General features: G+C 41.9%; 1 long non-coding RNA gene across 1 annotated transcript in view; it reads right to left on the minus strand.

Annotated features, from left to right (window-relative positions):
• Positions 1-4,533: 4,533 nt before the first annotated feature.
• LOC130705004 (uncharacterized) overlaps positions 4,534-23,061 on the minus strand; it is a 191,960-nt gene continuing 173,432 nt past the window's right edge. Inside the window, exon 4 of the long non-coding RNA XR_009005590.1 lies at positions 4,534-5,874. This is a non-coding gene — a long non-coding RNA (uncharacterized LOC130705004). The remainder of the gene's footprint in view (positions 5,875-23,061) is intronic.

Here is a 23,061-nt window from a genome sequence, read left to right on the forward strand (position 1 = left end):
TCCACATTGGGCATACTGAATTGGTTTCTTCTTTGTATCAGAGTTCATATTCTAACTGTAGGCAATAATGGCTTATTCAGTCTTTGATTGCCCTACATTGGAAGTTAAAATACAGCATCTCCATCCCCTGTGTTTCTCTTCCGCTAGACATTTTTTCCTACAGGATCCCTTCCACTGCAGGAATCCAGCTTGGAGATGCTGCAGCTGGAGGAGGTGGGCTTGGAAGTGTATGCCTGCAAAGAGTTTCTCGATGGTATAGTTTAGCCACAGCTGCAGGACTACAAGGCAGAGATTGAAGGAGTCTTATAAGTCCCTTTGGTTTTTGGTGGGCAGAGAACAACATTGAAAAGTCTTTCTTCATAAGTCAAAAAGCAGTTATTCTGTTATTATTTTCCTGTCACCACATCCACTATTCTGGCAGAGGTAGGAGAGTATTTGCTCCTTAAATGTTCATGCTCATTCACAACCTTGGGTAATAAATGAAACAAATCCTAGTATCACAACTTTATAAAACAAGAGGAGAGGCAACAGAACAAAAAATATCTTGCAATATTTATCATTTTAAAATTCCCTCTTCCTCTACACTCGCCTAGCTTTTTCCTCAATGAGTTACATTTTTTTTTTATTGATTAATTGATTGATTGATTGATTGCTATGTTGGGTCTTCGTTTCTGTGCTAGGGCTTTCTCTAGTTGTGGCAAGTGGGGGCCACTCCTCATCACGGTGCGCGGGCCTCTCACCATCGCGGCCCCTCTTGTTGCGGAGCGCAGGCTCCAGACGCGCAGGCTCAGTAATTGTGGCCCACGGGCCCAGCCGCTCCGCGGCATGTGGGATCTTCCCAGACCAGGGCTCGAACCCGTGTCCCCTGCATTAGCAGGCAGACTCTCAACCACTGCGCCACCAGGGAAGCCCTCAATGAGTTACATTTTAACTTCACTTATAGTTAATTATTTACAGTTTATAGATGAGAAAACTGACTCCTAGGACAATTAAGTGATTTCACTAAAAGGAAGTGATAGAATAAAAAAAAATTTTATAAAGTGTGCATTTCTGTTATTATTCTTAATATCCTGTGAGATTTAAGGAAGACCATTGACAATTAGATTAAATTAGATATAGGTTTAATAAGCATTTAATTCAGCACCGGTGACAAACCATGTACTTGGAAATGCTTATCAAAGGATGAATGAATTCTGTCATGCGAGCGATTCTCATGGTACCTTAAAGAGGTAGTATTTTTTCTAGATGTGAAAAACAAAGCTTAGAGAGAAGTGACTTGCCCAAGATAGCACAGCTAGGAATTAGCAGAACCAGGACTCAAATGCAAATGTTGACTTCAAAGCCCATTACTCCTTGATGTAACTCCTTAATATAACTTAATATAGCTTAATATATCTTCTTAATATAACTCCTTAATATATCGATACATCTGTTAATTAAGGAGGTGCGTGCCTCACAGACATTTGTTAAGAGGATTTCACTAAGTAAATAAGGCTGTTGTAAAGACAGAGCCCACTTACCTGTGTTCCTGGTAACCCACACCTGTCTAATGCATTGTAGATGGGATTTTGGAAATGAACATGACCTCCATGAGAACCTGCATAATCATAGTCTAAAGACTGAATAACTTCTTTGGTAGCCAGCCTCCAAGATGGCCCCAGAGACCCCTGCCTCCTGGAATTCACACCCTGTGTAGTCCCCTACCTGATGTACCAGGTCTGTGTGGACAATAGCATATGGCAGAAGTGATAGTATTCTGTGATGGTGGCCAAGCAGACTAAGACATATACCCTTTTCAAAAAAAGGTGATTAAAAAAACACTACAGCTTCTGTCTTAGGCACTCTCTTTCAGGGCCCAAACTGGGGGAGATCCATGAGTGCCTCCTTCAGTTCTCGCCTAGCCTCCTCCCTTGCCTCACTCTAGCCCCTGCCCCCCTCCCCTTCTCACTCAGGTCTCTGGGTTGTGGGGGAAGTTGGTTGCCATGTTGTGAACAGGACTGTGTGGCTGGGAACGAAGGCCTCAGGTCAATAGCCAATGATGAGCTGAGGCCTGGCGAAACTATGAGAGTGAGCTTGGAAGTGGATTCTTCAGCTCCAGTTGGGCCTAGAGATGACTGAACCCCCTATGACAGTTTGACCACAATCTTGTGAAACTCCTTGAGCCAGAACCACTCAGCTAAGCTGCATTCAGATTCCTGGCGAAGCAGTTTAACAATTCAGCTCTCCTTAGCCCTTCTCAACTCGCCATGGGATCCATCTTTGTACATGAAATGGCTTGACTACTCACCCCTCCTTTCTTTTTTTTACCAGGATACCCTGTCCTTAAAGGCCAGTGTGATTTTAAATAATAGCTTTCCTCCTTTATCCTGATTTAATAGGAATTTGTTTGTGACCACCCCAAATGTAGAGAGGCAAAGCACCTGTTACCTAAGTTTTCACATTTGTTCTGTGAATGAAACATCAAATCTCGCACAGTCCCTTCCGACACAATAGGCAGGTGTGATGGTTAATTTTATGCCTAAACTTGACTGGGTCACAGGGATGCCCAGATAGCTGGTAAAACATTATTTCTGGGTGTGTCAGTGAGGGTGAGATTAGTATTTAAATTGGTGGACTGAATAGAAAATATATCCTCACCAATGTGAGTGGGCATCATCCAATCCACTGAGGGCCTAAATAGAACAAAAAGGCAGAGAGAGGGGGAATTTGTTTTCTCTGCTTGAGCTGAGACATCCATCACCTGCTCTCGATATCGGCTCTCCTGGTTCTGAGGCCTTCAGACTTGAACTGGGACTTAGACTGTTAGCTCTCGTGGTTCTTGAATTTGGAATGGAACTACACTACTTGCTTGCCTGGGCCTCTGGCTTGCAAAAGGCAGATCATGGGACTTCTCAGCCTCCACAGTTATATGAGCCAACCACTCATAATAACAAATCTCTTCCTGTGTATCTCTATATATGCTACTTGTTCTTTTCTCTGGAGAGCCCTGACTAATACAGCAGGTTTGTGAGGAGGTTAATGGTGATGTGTGTGCTATGGTATTTGATGAGGTGTGGCACCAGCACTCCTGTAGCAGCAGCATGGGGAGAGCTTGGGATGAGCAGACCAGGCCTTGATTTCAATCCTGACTCTGCTTTCAGCTAGCTTTGTGACTTTGATCAAGTCCTGCTACCTTTCTGCCTCATTTCTCATCTGTAGTAGAGAAATGAGATTATTACCAGGATAGACTGAGGTAATAAATGGGACAATGCATTGAAAAGTACGAAGGGTAATACAAATGCTGTACAGTATTAATCAGGGTTCTGGTTATTATGACTGTGTTAAATAATCCATCACATGATAGATAGTTTTAAGTGGGAACAAGGGATCTTGCTCCCCAACACAAGTAGATTTGCTTTACAAAGTAGAAATGATTCATCATCATCAGGTTAGGTGATGATGGATGTGCCCATTGATTTACTCATTAATTTATTCAACAAGTATTTACTGTGTGCCTACTGTGTACTAGGCACTGTTTTAGGCTCTTGGGACACCTAAGTAAACACAATGGACAAAGACCACTGCCCACATGGAGCCATTCCTGATGGGTGACGGGCTACGGGTTGTAGCCTCTCTTGCCCAAGATGGCTGTGCTTGGAGCCCAGGAAGAATGCCTGAAAACTGCAGTGAGCAGTCCGAGGTCTGTCCTCTGAATTCAAATAGGCACTGTAGTAGAAGAGAATGCTGTGGTGGAAAGCCAAGGGATTCAGGACAAAGGAGAGACAATGAGTGAGGGGTCCAAGGGTACCTAAGGAAGGCAAGATCCAGAGGATCTTCTGAGCCTACTGTAGTTTCTGTGATTATGGTAGGATTTTGGGCAAATCAAGGACCCTAGAGGAGGAGAGGGTCCTGGTAAAGGAAAGAAAGGAGGAATGAATAGTCAAAGCCCCTTGATGTACAAAGGTGGACCTGATAGTGAGTTGAGGGGTAGGGCTAGTAAAAGCAGAATTGCTCTGCATCAGAGAATAAGAAGAAACAGGAGGGTTTTTTTTGAGGGGGTGCAGATCAACTTAGCTGGAGTGGGAGGATCCCCAAGGGGAGACAGATATGAGACTGAATGGTGGGCTTGGGCCACACTGTAGAGTCTTTTACCTGGGTAAGGATTTGGAATGTAATTCTTTATGCTACTGCATATAGTATTATATGATTATAGATGATTTTAGAGTAGAGGAATGACATAATCTGAGCAGATCCCTCTGGCAGCAGGCTGTTGAATTGACTGGAGAGGGAAGAGGTACAAGAGGTTATATCAGAAGGAAAGGAGTTGACAATCCCCTCTCTCTTCAGAGCAACATGGGTTTCCCATCCTATAATGTGAAGCAGTCCTCAATCCTGGTTGAACTTTAGACTCCCTTGGAAAATGCTTAAAAATTTACTGATTCTTAGGACACACCCCAGACTCAATCAGAATCTCTGAGCTCATTTTCTGGACATCAGTCTTTTTTTTTTTTAATTATTTATTTATTTATTATTTATTATTGGCTGTGTTGGGTCTTCGTTTCTGTGCGAGGGCTTTCTCTAGTTACGGCGAGCGGGGGCCACTCTTCATTGCGGTGCGCGGGCCTCTCACTATCGCGGCCTCTCTTGTTGCGGAGCACAGGCTCCAGACGCGCAGGCTCAGTAGTTGTGGCTCACGGGCCCAGTTGCTCTGCGGCATGTGGGATCTTCCCAGACCAGGACTCGAACCCGTGTCCCCTGCATTGGCAGGCAGATTCTCAACCACTGCGCCACCAGGGAAGCCCTTGGACATCAGTCTTTTATTTTAAACCCCTCTAAGTGATTTGATGTGTAGGAAGGGTTCCAATGTTATATGGAAATGGAAAAAGTGAGCCAAATTCTCATGTTTTATTGCCATCTCTTCATAAACATTTAAAAGGGAAAGATATCATCACTGCAGTCTTGACAAGTAAGATTTAATCCTTAACTAGATTGTAGTGGATCCTCTCAGAACTGAAGAAAATGGTTGATAGAAGCATAAGGTGGCACTTGGTGCTGGTCATTCAGTTCATGAGGGTGTAGACTGGAGCATGTGGTCAAGTGTGAAAGCTTGGCAGCTGGATCTTTCTGCTTGGTCCATTTCCCAGCCAGGTTAAACCCTTGTTCAAACTTACTGTGTTTCTGATTATAAATTGCTTAATCTCACTTTGCCTCATTATATTCCTGGCACATGATAAATATTCAATTAATGTTCTTTTTTCTTTCTTTTTTTAAAATTTATAATTTACACATTTTAAGATTGATTGATTGATTGCTATGTTGGGTCTTCGTTTCGGTGCTAGGGCTTTCTCTAGTTGTGGCAAGCGGGGGCCACTCCTCATCGCGGTGCACGGCCCTCTCACCATCGCGGCCTCTCTTGTTGCGGAGCACAGGCCCCAGACGCGCAGGCTCAGCAGTTGTGGCTCACGGGCCCAGTTGCTCCGCGGCACGTGGGATCCTCCCAGACCAGGGCTCGAACCCGTATCCCCTGCATTAGCAGGCAGACTCCCAACCACTGCGCCACCAGGGAAGCCCCAATGTTAGTTCTTATTGTTAGTGATCCTGAAGAACTTCAGCACAAACCCAAATATTAAGATGCTGTTTTAGATATGCTTCTTTGGGTCACTTCTGATTAGCTTTCTCGTTAGTTAGGCTCATGATAGATGATGGGTGACCAGCAAAGATCCAACTGATTCATAAGATAGTTCCAAATCTTGTCTGTAGATTTTCCTGGAGGTCTCAGTTTTCATCAGAACTTTGGAGATCATCTCAGTGCATCAGAAGGATGCCAATGCACAAAAGGAAAAATGTTCTGTAATATAATAAAAGCCATCTTCAAATGGTTCCAAAGTCTCAGATCTGTAAGATATAAACATTTCTTAGAGAGTTACAGATGACTATCAGGGTGAATTGCTGGGCAGATTTTCAAAAATACTCTTTGAAATCAACTATACTTCAATTAAAAAAATAGAATTAGTATGGAAATTGATCTTTGCCAAAAATTTTCCAAAAAAAAGTGACTCTTTGATGTCTTATAATCTGAGTTAAAGGGATTGAATTCCATTGGCCATTCTTCTCTTGCTTAGCCCACAGGGGCATCCAAGGATCTTTCATAGGGTAGCAATGGGAGTCCCATAGCTTAGCAGCACACCTATCTTATCTGTACCCCACCAGCTTCCAGCTGGGCTTTAGGTAAGCTCTTTATTCTTCTAAGCACATGGTGCTTTGATGAGAGAAGGGACCACCATCATCGGTACTCACTTCTTCTCAGCAAATAGTTTTTGCTGTTTTGACCTGTTGAACTTGGGGTTCTATGCCTTGGTACTGGATTACCTCCTTTGAAGGCTTTGATTTGATTGGTTGGCTTATCTCCAGGATATGACTAGATTTGTTCTCTTTCACCCTAGTGTCTAATGAAATTAGAAGGTTCTTTTCTGGTTCCCAAGAAGGAGATGCAAATCTCAATGCAGGTTAGAATGGACTGGATTTGGAGTAACATCCTGGGACAACCCTGGGAGTGTGAGGTAGAGAGAATTTCCTTCTCTTGAGTGGCTAGACTGTGAGCCTCTGGAAGGCAGAGGCTGTAATTTACAGGCCATGTATTTCCCTCAGTGCCTGGTATGGCTGCTTGCATTTGGCAAATGCTCAATAGGTACGTATTGCCTCAAAAAACTGTGTTTGGTCTGGATTATGACCTGCTGTCAGGTGCATCAGTGAAGACCAGGGGCTTCTGAGCCAGAGGTAGGAATCTTTGAGGGATGAGCCAGTCATCAAAGAGGAAGCTCAATCTAAACCCCTGTTCAAAGGTTTCCATGTTAGGTAAGAATAGTAGAAGAGGGCCAAATAAGAGACATGATCTTCCCATTAGTGCTTTTGGTCCAGAAAGACCCAAAAGTTGTCACCCTGCCTGCCTCTTGCAATCAGACCAGACTATATTTTTGACAGCTGGGATATGTAAGGAGTGGTTGCACCTGTTTACATTGGGGACTACTTTGCCTTAATTTACGAGTTTGCCTGTGTACTAAATCATGAAAGCTTTTTGCTTGCTTTTCAATGAAAACATTTGACTTCCTTCCAAATGGAAGCACATAATGAGTAGACACATTGCTCTTTCCCCCAAACTCAGCTGAGCCACTTAAATTTGCCTTCCTTTTCTCTCTTTCCCTCTCTATGACTCCTCTCCTTTCCGTTTTCTAAAGTAGCTCACCAAAGTTTAATTGCTCAGTGCTTTGCTAAGTGTTTAAATTCTCTCCGGGGCACTTACGTGTTTCCTAATGCAGGACTGAATCTGGATGAGTTTCAAGCAAGTGGATGATGTGGCTTGGCAGGAAATAAGGAAGGTCTTTTTACTCTTTGAAGGTGCCAGGGTAGCATCACCGTAAGATCAGCAAACTTGAATAATTCCAGAGCACTGGGGCATGGGTAATGTCTTGCCTATGATGTGGGTAATATTGCAGAATCAGTGATAATTAATAAAGAGCTTTGAATTTCTAAAGAACTTAAAGATCACTCTCAGGCATTCATTAGAAAAAAGCTGAAGATTTGTGGAAGTTACCATAGAAGTGTGGGGACAATGGAATGTGAGACAGTGATTCTCATTTTTTTTAAGATGGTGATATTGTTACTATTACCACCACCTCCACCACTACCACTACCTGCTCAAACTTACTGGTACTTCCTGTGTTCCAGGCACTGCACTAACGGCTTTATATGCATTCTCTCGTTTTATGTTAATTAGCTTATATCAATTGTATGAAGTAGATACCACTATTATTCTTAGTCTACACTTGAGGGAGCAGATGCTTAGAGAGATTAAATAATTTGCCTTAGGATCTCTAGCCCTGAAGTGCTGGAGCTGAGACTTAAACCCATCTATGAGCTCAAAGCTCATATTCTTAACTAATATACTATATATGAACATAGTCACTGTAAATATGGACGTTCATTCAGTACCATAAAATTATATTGATTAGACTAGATCATTTTCCTTAGTATTATGTGTGTATGTGGTGTGCATGTGTATGTGTGTTTTTGCCACAGTGTGCTGATGACAAAGTAAGTTATAGAAATGGGCAAAACTATTAACCTGAGCTTGGAGAGGCAAGATCCATCAGTGGAGATTAAGGATGCCTCTCCCCACTATCCTGTGAATGGATTGTAAACGTGATTTCTCTGAATCAGAAAAATCAAGTCTGAAGGGGAGAATGTTAGAGGGCTGAAGACATTAGATTCAAGGAAAGTGGTTCTGGCATTCGTCCTTGATTGTAGCAAGATGTTTAGTTAGACTGTGGTAATGTAGTAAGAGACAAGATGGTCTCACTGTGTGCAGGCAGAAACTAGAAGGCCAGAAGTGCAGGCAAGGTGCCTGTGAACACTCCCAGCCAAACTAGAGACAAGGCTAATTATTCATGATGGTGCCCCTCTGAACAGTTTTTTTAAAAACCTACATTAATTATGTTCTTTTTGTATTATGTATACTGTTTATTTTCACTTACTTTTTCTTTTTTTTTTTTTTTTAATTTTGAAATAAAGAATTGGCTTACTATTTTATTATAAAAATAACCTAAAATGTATATAAAAGCACATTATATATTATAGAATCTATAATTTTAGTCAATTACTATATTTAGTTGTCGACTTCAGTATTTTCAGAAGGAAGGGAAAAAAGTAAAGAAGTTGTATTGGTGGTGGTAGTGAGGGTATTATCATTGTATCTTACAACAAACACAAATCCTAGACATATACCATCTCGGGAAAGCAAAACTGTGTTCTGTCCATGTTTGCAGTTTTCAGTCTAATGTTTCTCAACTTCAGTGCCTTTGCTTAAAATCTTTTATCTCCCTTTCCTTGTCCCCATATCTATGTGTTCAAGTTTTACTTATTTGTCAACACCTGTTTCTCCTACAAGGCTTGCTAGATTGTACAAGTTAAAATTAATTACTCCTTTATAGCATTTTTAAATCCCAAGTGTGTATTAATACTATTCATTATAATCTGCAATGTGTTCTTTTTCACTTACTTTTTCTATCTTCCTTCAAGAAAAATTATTTTTGAAAATGCCAATTTGTATTAGTTCCAGTGAGAAAGAAAGTTTGGGCCAAAGAAGAACCCAGCTGGGAGGGAGTGAACCCTTGGGGAGTGGAGTGGTAGTATCGGGATAAAAATGAGGGTAATGCAAGGGGAAGGAGAAATTTTAGGCAGAAGGGGGCAGCAGTTGCTGATGTAGCTTCTCTTTTTCTGCCACTGAATTTCCTCTCTAGAAGTCTGCTTTGTTCAGCCTTTGTAGGATTTTTGTTTGATTTCTTTCAGGCATGAATCTTTAATGGAATCAAAATATAGAAATTTTAAGGTTAAATGGATCACCCTGTCCAATAAAGGACAAAGAAAACAAAGATAACTGAACTTGCCAAATAAGTGGAATTTATAGAAAAACTTTAACATGAATCTTGTATATTATAAATTATATTTCTGTAAATCTATGATTTTAAATTGTATTGGCTCATTTTTGAGATCTGCTATCACAAGTAATTTGCTACCAGTAATAAAGGAAAGGAGTTTGCAAAGACCTTATTCATTTTTTGAAGTATAAATTAGAGTGGAATTAATGTTGTATCAGTCAGGATAGGATAGGCTTTGTGCAGTAACAAACAACCCCAAAGTCTCAGTTGCTGAAAACAACGAAGTTTCATCTTGTTCTTGTTGTATGTCTATTGTGGGTAATCTGGGGACCTTGCTCCAGATTATTCACATTCAGGGATGAAAGTTGATGAAACCTTATCATATGGAACGTTTCTAGTCACTATGGCAGGCAGAAGGAAGTTGGCAAATCACTCATTGTCCCTTGAAGTTTGGAGGAGACACATATTATTTCTGTTCACATTTTATTGCCCCCAAAAAGACATTTAGACTTGCCTAACTAGAAGAAAGAGGGGAAGTGTGAGCCCACCATGTGCTTAGAAGGAGAAGAATTAGAATATTGGTGAATAGCCCTATCATTACCAAAGAGGTGGATCCCTTTACTACCATGAATTGCCCTCCCTTGCATTCTGTAAGGGTCATGAGAGTGGGGAAGTGAGGCTCACAGGTAGGAATTGTCCCTAACCCACAGGCCATCTACACAACCTGTGGTGTAGGTACAGCCCACTGTGGTGTCTGTGTGTGAACATCACCCTTTGTGTCGCCCTGGGGACTGAGGCTGTGAACTCTTACCTCAAATAAGGAGGAGAGATTCAGTTGTTCTCTCCAGCTGCTGCAGTTTAGAAGATATGACTTTTTCAGTGAGGACAGGGGGACCTCCAGACACAGAGTTTCTGATATCCCTTCCATAACTGATGTAGGCTTCTAGCAGCAATATTCTAAACCTTTCCTCTAAAGGGTTTTCCCAGTCTCATCCCCACCAACTAAAACCTGGTGCTCGAGTATCTTACCTTGCAATAAATGTTCTATTTCTACTCTCTCCTAATTGTTAACATTTATTTAGCACTTACTGTGTGCCACTCACTGTTCTAAGCATTTGATGTGTATTACTCACTTAATCCTCATAACAACTCAGGGAGGTGGGTTCTGTTATTACCCTCATTTTACAACCGAGGCACAGAGAGGTTAAGGAACTTGCTGGAAAGTAGGGGAGCTGGGATTCAACCCCAGGCTGTCTGGCCTCAGGGCCCATCGTATGGCCTCTTAGTTACTAGCACAGTATAATATTTGAGAAAATGAGCTCCATTTGAATGTGGATATGAACAATGAAGCCAATAACAGCTCACAGAGATTCTTAGGGACTAAAATCCTGACAATCTTACATTCTCTGTTTAAATCAGTAGGACAGAATGAAGGCAGATGTACCAATGGCCCAGCAGGCCCCTTCATCTTTACGGAGCTAAGGCAGAGCAAATTTACATGATTGAGTGTTAATAGAGCCTCTGTCATGACCAGCAGAAAAACTGAAGAAGTATCTGTGTTTTCAAGAAACACAGGTTTCTGTAGACCTAAACTCATTACGATGTACACACAGGGTGAAGCTTGTAGAATCCCTGTAGGAAATCATTGTTGCAAAAATAAACTTAAAAGATCTTTCAAGCAAAAGGGGGCTGTCTAGGAATCAGTGCTAAAGTCATGAGAACTTATCCAATCATGTGCTGGTAAATATTTAACAGTTGGTTCTCTGAAAAAAAAATCTGTTTTCAGTGGTTGCCAGTTTCTGTGGTATAAATACTCCCACCATTTCAATTTCAAGTTACCTTTTGGTATCACTGAATGCAGAGTTGGAAAGAGTGGCTACGAATTGGCTCTCAGGAGCTGTATGAACTGGCTTCAGCACACCAGTGACATCAGACGGGAGAAAGAAGATATCCCATAGCTTTGATTTATAAAACGTATGCATCAAATTTGAAGCAGCTTAACTGAAATGAATTTACCATTTTATCAGAGCTGCAAATGGGAAGCATATGAATTATTTTTCTTCTAATATCTGTGAAACAATTTTTTTCAGAGATATCCTGGTAATTCCTTTTTTTGCAGCTCTTTGGAGTTGTTCTCTGGAAAATTTCCTGAAACTGCCAGGAAGCTGCTACTTTCAAAACTTTCAACTCTGAAAGAGAGAGAAAGACTAGGATGGTGACTCTGGGAGACTGGAGTGCTGAGTGCTGCCTGTGGCTGTGCCGGTGAGTAGCTGGTGATTCATCTTGAAGTGAGGACACGCCTTTAGATCCTTCTGGTGCTGACAGTTTATGGTTTTAAGTCCAGTTAAAGGGGATGGTGAGAAGGAGACGAGCATAAGGTAGATGAATGGAAAGAAGGCAGAAAATGGAGAAACAGGAAGAAAAAGACTGAGTGGGGTTGCTGGGAGAGAGAAGTGGATTTGAGAGAAAGATTGAAAAATTAACATTTATTGAGAACCTACTATGTGCCAATGATGATGAGATTGTGAGTGATTATGAGATTATGATTATCTGATTCTGAAAAGCACTTTATTTATTTATGCTATCTAATTTAACTTCCATACCGATTTTATGAGACAGTGGTTATGTTCAGTATTTTACAAATGAGGAAAATGAGCCCAGAGTTCAGTTATTCACCCCAAGTAACCCTTCTAGTGAGTGGCTGAGCCAGAGGTGCAAACGAGATCTGAGAAGCTATAAATCCTGTGCCCTTTGCACAGGGCAGTGCTGCAGGAGGTTTGAGAGGAGTGTTAGATTAAGATCACTCCCAGGAGAGCATTTGGGCTATGACTCTTATGAATTATCCTTTCACAAGTTTGTTGATCCTCTTTGCTGTTCTTTACCTGCTCAAATCTTTAAATCTTAAGAGGCTCCAGTTGGAATAGGATGACTAGAGCAGCCTATTAAGACAGAAATTATCTGCTGGGATGATTCATTCATCCAGAGAGCAATAGAACCCTGGCAGTTGGCTAGCTTTTGCCCTGGGTTGGAGGTTGCCCTTTGGATCTCTCTGTGGGAACAGTGGTAGAAAGTAGGTGTCATCTGGGCTTGAACTTAAACAGCAAGGTTGGGAAAGACAGAAGAAGAAAAAGAGGGAGAAGGAGAGAGAGAGACAGGAATGTTGAAACAATGGGCAGATTTTTGTTGCCCAGTAAAAACTGATCAGAATACTGATTCTCAGTCTCTGAGTCTGGCTTAAAATCAAAATTTGAATCAGACATCTGCTTTAATGAGTAAGAAAATATTGATTAAAGGGGCCAGACTCCCTCACCTCCCCAGCTCTGGAATCTCGCTGTTTGATAGCACAAATCGATTCTCTCTTGTGAAGGTTTAAACTCTGATTTGTGAAATAGGAACTGCATCAGGGTCCAATAAGAGCGGCCCTCAGAGCAGAGCCAAAGCCTCCAGCAGAGAAACTGCAGTGAGACACTGGCCCAAGGGAAGGGCGTTTACCACTCAGGCAGATTTTGCTTAGGACACAGAGCCCTGGATCAGAGCTCTGGGCAGCTCCTGCTGTGGACTGACCAGGAAGGGATCGGATTCCATGAGTGTGCTGTCTTTATTTTATTACACATACATGGATGGATATATCCCTCTATTATAGAGTGGTACCATGAGCTTGAATTATAGGCATGACCCTGAGTGTATTTGCTCCTGTGTCCATTGTCTCACACAGTCTGGTTCCGCCTTTTCCATTCCATGTGGGAGGTACTGAGCTGAATGACTGAATTCTGGTGCTGGGAATACGTGCATCTCCTTTGTTTTTGCTCGATGGAAGGTGAAATACTTTTCTAGGTTGGAGAACTAGTGCACATTTTGGAGTCAAATAGACCTGTATTCAAGTCTTGTGTCCACCACCCACTAGCTGTGTGATAGTGGGGAGATCATTGAACCTTGCTGAACCTGTTTTCTTGACTGAAATGTAAATAACCGTGGACTGTACCCCTAGGATTATTGCAGGGATTCAATGGGATCCTGCAAGGAGAGTGTCTAGTGGAGTGCCTGGTATGTACTAAGCAGTCCAGTAATTCCAGTAACTCTCCTATATATATTATATGTCATATATGTCACAGCACTAGTTGGGGTCTGAATAAATGGGGAAGTAGCGTTACTCTATCCAAGTGACTGTTTTCTTTCTCCTCTACCTTGTATTTCTGGCTTTAGACTCAAGTCAGCCATTAACTAGTTTCAGGAAGGCCTTCCCATCTGTTCATTCCCCATCACCAAAAGTGTTAAACAGAGTCACAGGATGTCAGCTCTGCATCAGCTGTGTGGCTTCAGGGGCAGAAGCTTGTGCTTTCTGGACCTCAGTTCCATTACCTTTAAAGGGAGGCTGGGGTCATAGGGAATTTGACATTCCTAAGGCCTCTCTAGTGAGAACATTTCTGTATGGTTCTATGTTCTGTTTCCTGGTGCTGTGCCTTTTCCTCTTAAAAAATCCTGTTTTGCTTTTAAAAGATATGTTATGCCCTTTTAGAATAGGGTGAGGTCAAGGTAAATAAATGAATACATGCTGTGTGTTTTGTATGGTTGAGTGCTTGACCCAACCTCAGGGAAAAAGAAAGCCTCCTGGAGGAAGGTGCTGGGAAAATAAACATACATCAGCTCTTACGTAGTTCAGTCAATCATGAAATCCCCAAAGTGGCGTGTGATTGAGGTTGGAAGTTGTAGGAATTACAGTAAAACAGAAAATCTCGTAACATTTACATTAGAGTGGGAAACATTTGCCATATAATGTAACCTCATCATGGGAGTAAACTCCCACTATTTTTGTGTCTACAATCAAGGGGAGGAGATTATACATTCTGTCTACTACAGATAGTTAATGTAATTTAACAGCAGATTTTGCCTCAATCAGCAGTATGAACTTCCTATATGCCTCTGGCTCTTTTTTTGACTGCCAGTTCCATACTATGATCCCAGGACACCACCATGAGTGAGAAGCACATCAAGGTCTCTACTCACCAATTCTGAGATTCGAAATGCCATGACCTTCCTAACTCTGGCTTCAACTTTAAGACAATCCATGCAGAGTTGGAATAACTCTCTAGAATAACCCATAGCCTGTACTGATTTTGAACACCTACCTGATCTCCATCACAACTAATGCCACCTCCACCTGCTATCCCTATCGCAGCTCACAGCCCACTTTCTCCCACTGCTCATTCTCTAATGTAAAGGCAATAGATGGGGAATTCCCTGGTGGTCCAGTGGTTAGGACTCCATGCTTTCACTGCAGGGGGCCTGGGTTTGACCCCTGGTTGGGGAACTAAGATCCCGAAAGTCAGGGGGCGTGGCCAAAAAAAAAATAAAGGCAATGGATGCATTTTAGTAGTGCGTCTTTGTGGAGACTGAAAAAAATTAGTATTCGGAAAGATAATGTTATGATGTAGACTGATATGATAGGCAAGATGGTTAAAACTTTTTTAGGGCCTTCCCTGTGACCTTCAAAGATCTCCATGTGGGTTTCCAACTACAGAATCTGCTTCACCAAGTATCCTTTCTAAGAGTGGCTGGATGCTCTCTAGGAGCAGGACTTGTTTTGCTTCCAGTGACTGCCTTTAGAGAGTATGAGTATCCTCCCACCACCAGCTGAAATAAACCTTCTTTTTTAAAAAAATTTATTTATTTTTGGCTGTGTTGGGTCTTCGTTGCTGCACGTGGGCTTTCTCTAGTTGCGGTGAGCGGGGGCTACTCTTTGCTGAAGTGCGCGGGCTTCTCATTGCAGTGGCTTCTCTTGTTGCGGAGCACGGGCTCTAGGCGCACGGGCTTCAGTAGCTGTGGCCCGCGGCCTCTAGAACACAGGCTCAGTAGTTGTGGCGCACGGGCTTAGTTGCTCCACGGCATGTGGGATCTTCCTGGACCAGGGCTCGAACCTGTGTCCCCTGAATTGGCAGGCGGATTCTTAACCACTGCGCCACCAGGGAAGCCCATGAAATAAACCTTCTAAATGTCTGATAACACTGAGTATCCTGCCCAACAGGGCACCATGGTAGAAGCTGCTCAGTCTCTCTTGATGCTTGCAAGTCTCTCTTGATGCTAAGCCCACAGAATCTAGCTTTACCCAGAGACAGGGATGACTCTGTCATCAGACTAGAAGCATCTTTTTGCAAGCAAAATTCTGCTTTCAAAATAATGCAAATGCTCTAATAGTGGGACTTTTCATCTTGGCCTTTTCTGTCTTAAGTTTATAAAACCTCCTGGACATCACCATGGCCTCCCCAGAAATCTATAAACTGCTGGTATCAGTGGGTGCTCATTTTCCAGATCTGAGAACATATCAGGGATGTAGCCCTCAACAGTTGCAGAATATCTGAGGACAGAAAGCTGGTTATAGGACATATACTCCAGCAGACCTGTTACAACATCTTAGCATTCTGCCTGCTTTGCAAAGCCCGTTGTCCTTAAACATACTATTGTTGAGAACTTGTCCCATGGCTCCAGTTAAATGGAAGGGAGGCAGGGAAATGCAGTCCACGCATCAGTCTACCCAGAAAGAGCAACCAAGCTTGGTGATCATCTAGATGTCTGTGTCACAGTTTGGAAAGCACTATGGAGTCAACCCTCGAATAGCTGAAATAAACCTTCTAAATGTCTGATAACACAAAATCCAAACAGATGTCACAAAAATAATTAGTAAAAGGCCAAGGAGCTTTAGCTACAGGAAATAAACTGTGACCTGGAACTATAGTTACTCCCATTTCTCAGTGGGAGAAAATGAAACAAATTAAACACAGATCTCAGTCAAATCTGACTTCTGCCTTTGGTTGATATTCAGTACAATGAGAAATCAATAGTGTGAGTTTCAGCCACACCCAGAGGCAGAGATGAAAGTATCCAGAGATCAGTCACCCAGAGTTCTAAAGAAAGGGGGGATGCTCTACTTGGTCCAGTTGGCATAGGAACATTAAAGAACAGGGTGACCTATGACCTTGTTAAAAGAGTCATCTGTTAGGACTTGGGACCTTCCTAGAAGATGAAAAAGTTCTCTCTCTTGAAATTCCAATGTAACAGTAAAAATCACAAAAGTGAAGCTTTATGAGCACTTACTCTGGGCCAGGCAGTACCCCTGCATTGTCTTATTTTCCTTCACAAAGAGGTAGGCGCTATTAGCCTTACTTTACAGATGAAGAACCAAGACTTAGGGAAGTTAAGGAACTCTCCAGAGTCACATAGCTACTAAATGGTATAGTTAATATACAGACCCTGGTGTGTGTAACAGCAGAGACCATGCGCCTACATTATGTAAGAAAGATTGGTGAATGGATATACAGTTGTGTTTTAGGTTAAAATAAGCTTTTGAGGTTTGACAAAGAGGAATTCCAGATGTTCATGTCTGACCTTTCTGACACCCTGTGCCTTTAGTCTAACTGCTCCAGCTAGAATTTTGCTCTCAGTGGAAAACAGTGAGGTGCAGCAGTGGTTGCCAGTCACCTTTCTTGTATTTTCTCTTGATGATGATGACTATATTTGCCTTTTTCAAATATCATGGCATTTCTTTTGGTTTTCGTACATGTAGATAGCCACACAGCCTCTGCCCCTTCTCTTTGAAAACTTCAGCAGGTTTTCCTGTTCCTCACAGTTTGGCAATGGAGCTTCTAAGGAACACACAAAATATCCTGACAGACAAGGAACAGAGATCAGGGGGCACTGGATGAGATGGATTTAAAGAACAAAGACAGACAGTGGTTGTTATTTAGAGACCAGAAACCAATGTGAAAGCAGGAATTGAAAAAGGAGGAAGCAGAGACATCAGTTCAGCTATTTAAGGGGAAAAGAGCCCAAAGTACATCATAAAGGATAAAAATGTGGACATTTGTATCTTCATTAAGGAGCTTATTAATTAGAGTTGAGTTGTTAACTGGTTTATAGTTCCCTGGGACTAGAATGAGCCTCTAAGAGGAGCCTAGGCAGAGAACAGCCAGTCTGGAGGATTACCGTGGCTTGCCTTGGGGTTTGCCCCAGCCTCCTAGACAACTTAATATCTGGCAGTGAGGTTTTCAGGCCTGGGCTGCTCTACCATGAGGCAGGACAAATTCCCAGGCTCCTGGTTTGGATAAATAAAACATACCAGAGGGTGGGTCTGTCCTGTGGATCTAAAATTTGGAACTGCTGACATTGCTTGCCACTTTGGGACCCAACCCATGTTTTAGTGGGAATGTCACCTGGGCCTCTCCAGTCCTAGGGTGAGGGTGTGGATTGGGTATCTGTGGTCCAGATCTGGGTAGGGAGCATCCCATGATGACGATACACAGATTTTCTTCTCTTATTCCTGATCCTCATAAATCCCTAGTGCCTACGTGACAGAGTACATTTCTTGCCACACTGGCCTAATGCTCAATTGCAAAGAAGATCAACCACATATTTAGTGCCCAACCCCTGCTTCCTCCCTATACCTACATTTATTCTCCCCTGGTAAAAACTGCTGGCTTGGTACTTCTGGACTCTGGTAAGTAATTAATACACTAATTGACATTTAAGTGCTAAAGGCTAAAGTAGTACTTGCTTCAGGAGTTGTTCCTTTGGCTTATGGAAAGGTTAAGGCTTAATTCAAAAGAACACTTTTTTTTTTAACATCTTTATTGGAGTATAATTGCTTTACACTGTTGTGTTAGTTGCTGCTGTATAACAAAGTGAATCAGCTATATAAATATATCCCCATATCCCCTCCCTCCCATCCTCCCTATCCCACCCCTCCAGGTGGTCACAAAGCACCGAGCTGATCTCCCTGTGCAATGCAGCTGCTTCCCACTAGCTATCTATTTTACATTTGGTAGTGTATATATGTCAATGCCACTCTTTCACTTCGTCCCAGCTTACCATTCCCCCTCCCCATGTCCTCAAGTCCATTCTCTACATCTGCTTCTTCATTCCTGTCCTGCCCCTAGGTTCTTAACCATTTTTTTTAAGATTCCATATATATGTGTTAGCATACAGTATTTGTTTTTCTCTTTTTGACTTACTTCACTCTGTATGACAGACTCTAGGTCCATCCACCTCACTACAAATAACTCAATTTCGTTTCCTTTTATTGCTGAGTAATATTCCATTGTATATATGTTCCACATCTTCTTTATCCATTCATCTGTCTATGGACACTTAGGTTGCTTCCATGTCCTGGCTATTGTAAATAGAGCTGCAATGAACATTGTGGTACGTGACTCTTTTTGAATTATGGTTTTCTCAGGGTATATGCCCAGTAGTGGGATTGCTGGGTCGTATGGTAGTTCTATTTTTAGTTTTTTAAGAAACCTCCATACTGTTCTCCATAGTGGCTGTATCAATTGACATTCCCACCAACAGTGCAGGAGGGTTCCCTTTTCTCCATACCCTCTCCAGCATTTATTGTTTGTAGATTTTTTGATGATGGCCATTCTGACCGGTGTGAAGTGATAACCTCATTGTGGATTTGATTTGCATTTCTCTAATGATTAGTGATGTTGAGCATCCTTTCATGTGTTTGTTGGCAATCTGTATGTCTTCTTTGGAGAAATGTCTATTTAGGTCTTCTGCCCATTTTTGGATTGGGTTGTTTGTTTTTTTGATATTGAGCTACATGAGCTGCTTGTAAATTCTGGAGATTAATCGTTTGTCAGTTGCTTCGTTTGCAAATATTTTCTCCCATTCTGAGGGTTGTCTTTTTGTCTCGTTTATGGTTTCCTTTGCTGTGCAAAAGCTTTGAAGTTTCATTCGGTCCCATTTGTTTATTTTTGTTTTTATTTCCATTTCTCTAGGAGGTGGGTCAAAAAGGATCTTGCTGTGATTTATGTCATAGAGTGTTCTGCCTATGTTTTCCTCTAAGAGTTTGATAGTGTCTGGCCTTACATTTAGGTCTTTAATGCATTTTGAGTTTATTTTTTGTGTATGGTGTTAGGGAGTGTTCTAATTTCATTCTTTTACATGTAGCTGTCCAGTTTTCCCAGCACCACTTATTGAAGAGGCTGCCTTTTCTCCATTGTATATTCTTGCCTTCTTTATCAAAATTAAAGTGACCATAGGTGCATGGGTTTATCTCTGGGCTTTCTATCCTGTTCCATTGATCTATATTTCTGTTTTTGTGCCTGTACCATACTGTCTTGATTACTGTAGCTTTGTAGTATAGTCTGAAGTCTGGGAGCCTGATTCCTCCAGCTCCATTTTTCTTTCTCAATATTGCTTTGGCTATTCTGGGTCTTTTGTGTTTCTCTACAAATTGTGAAATCTTTTTTCTAGTTTGGTGAAAAATGCCATTGGTCGTTTGATAGGGATTGCATTGAATCTGTAGATTGCTTTGGGTAGTAGAGTCATTTTCACAATGTTGATTCTTCCAGTCCAAGAACATGGTATCTCTCTCCATCTGTTGGTATCATCTTTAATTTCTTTCATCACTATCTTATAGTTTTCTGCATACAGGTCTTTTGTCTCCTTAGGTAGGTTTATTCCTAGGTATTTGATTCTTTTTGTGGCAGTGGTAAATGGGAGTGTTTCCTTAATTTCTCTTTCAGCTTTTTCAGCATTAGTGTATAGGAATGCAAGAGATTTCTGTGCATTAATTTTGTATCCTGCTACTTTACCAACTTCATTGATTAGCTCTAGTAGTCTTCTGGTAGCATCTTTAGGATTCTCTATGTAGAGTATCATGTCATCTGCAAACAGTGACAATTTTACTTCTTCTTTACTGATTTGGATTCCTTTTATTTATTTTTCCTCTCTGATTGCTGTGGCTAAAACTTCCAAAACTATGTTGAGTAATAGTGGTGAGAGTGGGCAACCTTGTCTTGTTCCTGATCTTAGTGGAAATGGTTTCAGTTTTTCACCATTGAGAACGATGTTGGCTGTGGGTTTGTCATATATGGCCTTTATTATGTTGAGGTAAGTTCCCTCTATGCTCACACTCTGGAGAGTTTTTTTTTTTTTTTTTAATTTATGGCTGTGTTGGGTCTTCGTTTCTGTGTGAGGGCTTTCTCTAGTTGTGGCAAGTGGGGGCCACTCTTCATCGCGGTGCGCGGGCCTCCCACTATCGTGGCATCTCCCGTTGCGGAGCACAGGCTCCAGACGCGCAGGCTCAGCAATTGTGGCTCACGGGCTTAGTCGCTCCGCGGCATGTGGGATCTTCCCAGACCAGGGCCCGAACCCGTGTCCCCTGCATTGGCAGGCAGATTCTCAACCACTGCGCCACCAGGGAAGCCCTCTGGAGAGTTTTTATCATAAATGGGTGTTGAATTTTGTGGAAAGCTTTTTCTGCATCTCTTGAGATTATCATATAGTTTTTAATCCTTCAGTTTGTTAATGTGGTGTATCACATTGATAGATTTGCTTATATTGAAGAATCCTTGCATTCCTGGGATAAACCCCACTTGATCATGGTGTATTATCCTTTTAATGTGCTGGTGGATTCTGTTTGCTAGTATTTTGTTGAGGATTTTTGCATCTATGTTCATTAGTGATAAAAGAACACTTTCTAATCATAGATTTCCATGTATTTTAGCCCTAGAGTAGTGAATATATTTTTGGAAGTTTGTAGCAGTCATGTGGTAGATTCTGTTGGTTGTGGTATTCAACCTCCATTTTTACTTAACTCTCCTTTTTTGGAGAGATTAGAAAGCTAAAAACTACATTTCCAATAACTCTTACCATCGATGGCTCTGGGTATGAAATAGATTCTTCCAGTTGGACGCAAAGATATAGAAGGTGGGAGGATGGTGGAGGCCATTCTCCTGCCTCTTTTGTCTGTTTCTGCTGGCAAGCAAGGAAGGGGAAACACAAGTTGTTTCTGCGTCAGTATTCCAGTGTCTAATCTCCAGCTTCTTGAGTATCAAGAGGCAGTGATAGCATCAATGTGTTCTTGATTCAGCTCCTTGATTCTAGGGCTCCAGGCACACGGATATGACTTTGTATTTATATCTCCAGTGGCAGCATCAGACGTGGATCAGTTTTATATTTTTCTGGGTGTAATTCCTGGAGGTCCATCTTGGAACCTGCTCCCTTAGCCCTTACAGCAATGGTAAACTTTGAATTCCCTGCATTAAATCCCTTCCTGCTCAAAATCCCTACAGTGCTTTATACTTTCTGTGTTGAAACTTGACTGTTAGATCCTTCAAGTGGTTTATATTAAACTTACTCCTGAACCTATTCCTAATCCTAGAATCTGAGTCCTAAGTTTGACATGGAAGTGGAGATGAGAAATAAGGGCCCCATTCGGAGAGAAGACAATGCAAGTGTGGGAACTAAGTGCCACAGATTGTGGCATTGACTTGAGTCTGGCTCAGTAATTAGGTTTGACTAGACCAGGTGTTGTCTGCTGTGAATGTCACCAATGTCTTGTAGAGGGTTTAGGTCATTGCAGATTGTATTGGCAGCCATTGCTTTTATTTTTTAGCTCTCTTGGGGCTAAAATGCAGATGAGGGTGGCCTAAATAGGTGATGGGTATGTGTGTTTGCCTGTTGCTTAGCCCCCCTGCCCCTTTTTAAGATTTATTTATTTATTTAGTTTATTTTTGGCTGCATTCGGTCTTAGTTGCGGCACGCCGGATCTTCCTTGAGGCATGAGGGATCTTTCGTTGTGGTGTGCGAGATTCTCTCTAGTTGTGGTGTGCGGATTTTCTCTCTCTAGTTGTGGTGTGCAGGCTCCAGGGCACATAGGCTCTGTAGTTTGCAGCACGCAGGCTCTCTAGTTGAGGTGTGCGAGCTCAGTAGTTGTGGTGCGCAGGCTTAGTTGCCTTGCAGCATGTGGGATCTTAGTTCCCTGATCAGGGATCGAACCTGCGTCCCCTGCCTTGTAAGCCTGATTCTTTACCACTGGACCACCAGGAAAGTCCCTGCTTAGCCCTTTCTTAATTGTTGAGATAGATCAGTGAGGGTAATGTAGTCATATTTCCTAGTGGGGAATGTAGTTTGGTGTGGAAATAATTGAATTGGTAATGGGAAGGTGGAAGTGTTGTTTTGTGTTGAAATATTCATTTATCCCATAACAGTTGAGTAAATGTAGCCATTAGTGTATGCATATAATCTTCTTTACCTGCTGCTAGAACACTCAGAGGGTTAGACACTTCCTGCTGAGAAACATATCTGAGAAAGACGAGCATTTTAAAAAAGCATGAATCTGTTCGCCATCTGGGGAGGCAAGAATCATTCTTCCATGTTCAGCACGAATTCAGGTGAGTTCTGGAGAGTGGGAGCAGTGATGTTGCGCTAAATTTTGGCTGCCTACTGAATTCAGCTTTCCTTGTAACTGAAGATCCTCCTGAGCAAACAGTAGCTTGAAGGCAGAACATCATGGAAAGTGAGGCATACCTCTGAGGTCTTTCAGACAAGGAGTAGTTAGAGGTGGTGTCAATTTTTGTACTAAAGGCATCATCCTTTCCAAGATGGCCCTGTAAACATTTTTAGTTTTCTGTAGAAATTGTCTTAAATGCTTGGTTGCTTTATAGAAAATGGCCTTGCCTCACATAGAGAAAACATTTCCACTCTCTTTATGCTTTTATTTATTTCATTGAATTAACCCTCATGTAAATGGTTATTACTGAGCACCAAATATTAACTCAATTCTTAGAGCAAACTTTGGAGGTAGGTAGTATCATTTCCCCCATTTTATAGATGGAAAAACCAAGGAACAGAGAGATCAAGGAAC

Source organism: Balaenoptera acutorostrata, chromosome 16, assembly GCF_949987535.1.
Source record: "Balaenoptera acutorostrata chromosome 16, mBalAcu1.1, whole genome shotgun sequence".
NCBI lineage: Eukaryota > Metazoa > Chordata > Mammalia > Artiodactyla > Balaenopteridae > Balaenoptera > Balaenoptera acutorostrata.